Raw genomic sequence first — 6,000 nt, forward strand, 5'->3', positions numbered from 1 at the left:
AATATTTTTCCATATAAATTTAACAGTATTTTTGTTTAATTAAATTTTTGTATTAGTATTACCGAATTTTTGTATTTTTTCGAATAAATAAATAGGTATAGATAGTTAATTTTTTTCAGTTTTGGTTTTTTTAGAATTACCAACTTTTAATCGCATTGATTACTAAATGCGCATGTTTCTATTTTTAATTTTAGAATTTCTTAACATTTATCGCGCGAATTTCGATAAATTCTGCAATGGCAGATCGTATCGGGATTGAATTTTGAATTAGAAAAACATACCTGGATATTAAAGCGTCGATGCTGGCGGTATCCTCGAAATATATTCCTTTCCTCGTTGCAAAATAATCCATAAAAATATAAAACATTCAAGAGAGTAATCATTGTTTCCGCAAAAAAAGTTGCTGTTATCCATTTTAATATTCCTCGGCAAATATTTTAAACACTTCTCGTAATTCCTTTCGTGATGACATTAAATTCCTCGCAATTTCCTTTTTGTGATGTATTAAAATCGAGAGCTTGTTACATTTCCTAATGGAAATTTAAATATTCCTCGAAGTTACAAAATGTGTTGCACTTAAATATTTCTCAAATCCAATTTTTGAAGATTTCTCTCTTTTTTCGGTGATGGCATAGCAAATCAGGAAATCGTTGATGTACCTTAAACGCGTACAAATAGAATTAGTAAAATTGTACCATTATTCTTTCAATTATTGACAAATTTTATTTTTTTCTTCTTCGTGCGGAAGCTTCGTTTTAATTTGTCAACAAATTGAAAAATATTTGTTTTATTGAAATAAATTTACACCCAGAAAAAATTATATTTTACTCAGAGGCAACTATAAACTTCTTATATATTTGTTTCAAATAAATTTTATTTGCTTCAATTTGTTAAATAAATTTTTAAAATTTTTATTAAATAAAAGTATATTTTTCTCAAAAGTTACTAAATTTTTTATTTGTTTTAAATAACAATTTTATTCGTCACAAATAATCTTTTTTGTAACCGGAATTTTATTTGAACTAAATAAAATTTTATTCGTTCAAAAACTATTTTATTTGTTTTAACTTTCAAATAAATGTTAATTGGTTCAAATAAAATTTTATCTGGTTTAAAAAAAATTTATTCGTATCGAATAAAATCGCTATTTAAAACGAATAAAAGATTTAGTAGCTTTTGAGACGAATATTCTGCAATTTTGCTATTTAAATAAAATATTTCTCTGGGTGTAGGACATTAAACTATTTCCGGAAATAGTCGCCTAAAAAAGAATTGAAAAGCGAAAAAAAAATAATTCTCTTTAATCCAGTCACCTAGAAAAAAAGAAAAACTGTTTAGGTAAAGCACAGTTTGTATTTGTATCGGAATAATGATTTTTTTTAAATACGTAACTTAAGATTATTTTTGCCCTAGTCCTTCACAGTCTTGATTTTAAGTAGCGATTCACAATACTCTCAGAAGTTGATAATTCCTCTTAAATACTTTTTCTTCTTCTTCCGAATTCAAAACCGAGAAGATATACTTTCTAGATATTGATCTGCATTTTTTAAGCTCTCTTTCTATTGTCCTTAAATCGCACCTCCTTTTATAATGAGAATAGTGAAAATTGGGTATTGAAGAAGAAAAAAAATCCTTGCATTTTTCTAAATAATCTCTGGTGTCGTTTCAGGTAATTGAATTAAAATCTGCTTTCGTTCCTTTTCTTAGCTACGATGAACGCCATAAGAAATCACCAAAATCTTCGTTAATTAGCTGAAACGCGTACAAATTCAATAAGTACAAAATTCTAAAACTTTTTTAAAAAAAAATCAGTTATAATTAAAATTTTGATTGATAATAGAATTATTGTGAAGAATTTTATAAAAAAGTTTACAACAATTGAGAAATTGAAGAAAAGTAAAAAATGTAGAGTATAAAAAAAATATTTTCGGAGAGTCACTCAAAACTTTCGGTCCAATCGCAGTCATAGCTGTAGAAAAAGAGAAAAACTGTTGTAGTAAAACAATTTTTTTTTTTTTGCGTTCTTTTTCCTTGTATATAAAATATCGAATATTGAATTTTTTTTTTCGTAATACCGTCCCTTAAATGGTTCATCCAACGGTTTCTGCACTAATTTGTCCTTCAGTCGTGCGTGCATCCATTATTGTGTAAATTGTGTAAAAGAGAATATAGGGAACAATGAAAATGCGATGTTTAGGGGTTTGTTCCCCATGTTGATGTAAATCGCGTGAAAATCACCCCTTCTCGTTAGTGCGCCGAATCAACCGGAAATTCCAGCTTTCGGTCGCTTCTTCCTTCATTCATCTCGGCAAGAGCGGAGAGATAAAACTTTTGGACGAATTGCGCGTATATAATGAGAACCAAATACCGAGATAATCCATTGTTGTCACTTCGAGAGAGAGAAAAAAAAACGATTGTCATGAAAATATAGGATTTTTGTTTAGTATCGACTTTTGAACGTAATTATAGAGATTATAAGTAAATCCAACAAAATTCCTCTTTCTCTCTCTCTCGATCTCTCACCGAAGTGTCGGGTCCAATCTCCATATTTTCATTATAACAGATGTCCTCTCACGTCAGGTATTTTAAACTCTTTATTGCCGTGTGATCCGCAAGTTGTTTCAACGAAACTCGCATCTTTTAATCTGCAAAATATAATTTTTCAGAACCTTAAAGAAGAAATAAATTTTGTTTATTTGCTCGATCAGAATTTTATGAACATTGAAATAAAAAATTGCAAGAGCTGTAAATTTACGAACAAATAAAGAATTTTTGTTCTTTTAAACGATTAGAACTTTCTGGATATTGAAATAAAAAAATTTGCAAAAGTTCTAAATTTGCAAAAAGAACGAAATTGAGTAATATGGAGAAGAGAAGGTTGAAAGAGAGAAAAAAAGATTTAATTATATGTGAAATTTGTTGTTTTAAAAAAGGGGGTATTAAGTGTATGTTTTATACTTTTAAAAAAGAGGTGGAGATGGAGATGGAAAAGTCGAGATAGACGAAGAGAGATTACCCTAAAATTAGACACCATTGAGTATAGTAGATCGCTTTGGGGATCATTAATTATCCCGCGGTTGTGCGAGAACAACTTAGCAGAAGGAGAGAGAGAAAGAGAGAAGAGTAGACAAGACAAGAGGGGAAGCAGGCAAAAGTGAGACAGATAAAAGTAGAGATGAAGGTTGATGTTGAGAGAGCAAAAGAGATGGTGAATGTCGCCTTCATGGACCAAAATTGCTGCCGAAGATTAATGATCTCTCCCTCTGTATTACAGATATTTACACCTGTATATAGATACACAAATATAAAAAAAACTATACACATTATATGCTTTTTCGTTAACAAGCCAAACAACACAATTCGATATTTTACTGCGTCTTGAAATTTTAATTTTATTTAATATAAAAATTCAATATTCAAATTTTTATTATTTTACTTTAAGCTTTTATTATTCAAATTTCGAGAGCAAACTCTCCTCTCTCTTTAAAAATACAGTGGAAAATTTGTCAGTTTGGGTACAGTGTCAATTTTAAAATTAATGTACTAAAAATCATTGAATTCTTGCAATTTATCAAAAAATTTGAAAATAATTGAATTCATTTCAAGAATTATATCAACCTTTTTTCAATAATTGAATTCTTTCGAGAAAATGAAATTAAAATCGTATTGAAAATAATTTAATTATTGGCAAGATTTTTATTAAAATTCTTTAAAATAATTAAATTCTTTTTTAAATTCTTTTTTTCTTTTTTTTTGAATTTTTTATAAATAATGGGAATTTTTTTAAATAATTTTTATTGAAAATTATGAAAGTAATTGAATTTTTAAAAGATATTCTTTTAAGTTCTTAAAATAATGTGTTTATTATTAATTATAATTAATAATTTTCCTATTAAATTATATTAAAATTATTAATAGAAAATTAAATTATTTTAAACAATTTTATTGTTTTTGTAAATAATTACATTTTCTTTATTAATTTCATTAAATTTTGTAAAAATAATGAAATTTTTAAAACTATTTTTAATTGCAAATTTTAAAAATTATTGAAATTTACAAAGAATTTTATTAAAAATTTTTATTACCTAAAAAAAAATTGAATTTTTTAAAAGAATTTTATAAGAATTTTTGAAAATAATTGAATTTTTATTAATTAAATCTCTTGAAAATAATTGAATTGAAATAATAATTTTAAAAACAATTGTATTCTTTCGAGAAATGTTATTAAATATTGTATTGAAAATAATTGAATTCGTGCAAAAATTTTTTACTATTTAATAAAAATAATTGAATTATTTCAAAGGATTTATTAAAATTTTTAAAAATAATTCAATTCTTTCGAAAAAGTGTATTTACAATTTTAAAAAAAATAATTGAATTCTTTCGTGAAATTTTATTAAAATTGAATTAAAAATAATTGAATTGTTTCGAAGAACTTTATCTTAATTTTCGAAAATAATTGAATTTTTTGAAGGAATTTTATTAAAAAACTTTGAAAATAATGATTTTTTTAAAAGAATTTCATCAAAATTGTCGCGGAAATAATTGAATTTATATTAAAATTCTTAAAAATAATAGAATTTAATTAGGATTAATTGTAGTTCATAATTTTATTATTAAATTATATTAAAATTTTTCATTGAAAATTAATTTATTTTAAACAATTTCTTTAGAGTTTTTGTAAATAATTAAATTTTTTTCTAAGAATTTCATTAAATTTCGTAAAAATAATGTAGTTTTTCAAATAATTTTAATTGAAAATTTTGAAAATAATTGAAATTTACAAAGAATTTTATTAAAAACTTTTAAGAACAATTGAATTGTTTAGAAAAATTTTATTATAATTTTTAAAAATAATTGAACCTGTTAGAGAAATTTTATTAAAATTTTATTGAAAATAATTGAATTGTTTCGAAGAATTTTATAAGACTTTTTGAAAATAATTGTCTTTTTATTGAAACTCTTGAAAATAATTGAATATAAATAATATTTTAAAAATATTTGTATTCTTTCGAGAAATTCTATTAAAATCGTATTGAAAATAATTGAATTTGTGCAGAAAATTTTACTTAAGGATAAAAATAATTGAATTAAAATTCAATATTCAAATTTTGAGATAAACTATCGAAATTTTGTCCCCTTTAAAAAAATTTTTCAATTTTGCGGGTAAAAAATCAAACGAAAAATATAGAATTATAACCAGAATAATAATCCTAATGTTCTGAACGTATATATATTCAAATGAATTAGAGTGGAATTAATCAGAATAGAATTAATAAGAGTGGAATAAAAAATAAAACAGAATATAAATAAAAGAGTAGATTTAACGAAAATAGAATTAATTATCACAGAAAAATTTGAGGGATGAAAAAAATCGTATATGTAAAATTGTTACTCTCTTGAATTTAAAGCAAGAAAAAAAATTCGCTTTGCAATTTCATTTATTTACGTGTCCCGACAAATTAAATGCAGAGCAAAAGATTAATGGTTTGTTTTTGCTCTTAAATCGATTTCAAGAAGAAGGCGTGTATGGCGTTTCAATCATGGGGTGTACACTAATCATTTACACTTTTACAACATCATATCCTCTTTCCATTTTTTTTCTATTTTTCTTAAAAAAAATAAAAGTAAACTCATTATATTCTAAAACGGATAAAACTTCTTTCTTTTCAGTTAAATATTTTTTTTGATATTATTTCGAAATTAAAAATTAGCGAAAAGAAACAAAATTTACGTTTTTCTTTTTTTACAGTCAAATTATATAGTTCTTTTTGACGAATTCGAATTTGGAGAGATTATTGCAAATTTTAATTATTAGTTGTGATTTATAGGTGGTATTATCGTTATTGTGGGAGGAATTATATTTAAATAGGAGTTCTTGGAGTTATTTTGTCTTTTGGAGAACCTGGAGAATTTATAAACTCTGCGGGAAATTGAAATGTGTGAAATTAAACAAATTCCAACTGGAAGTGCAATATTCTAGAAAGAGAGGCGTATATA

This window comes from Leptopilina heterotoma, unplaced genomic scaffold, assembly GCF_015476425.1.
Source record: "Leptopilina heterotoma isolate Lh14 unplaced genomic scaffold, ASM1547642v1 Lhet_45, whole genome shotgun sequence".
Lineage (NCBI taxonomy): Eukaryota > Metazoa > Arthropoda > Insecta > Hymenoptera > Figitidae > Leptopilina > Leptopilina heterotoma.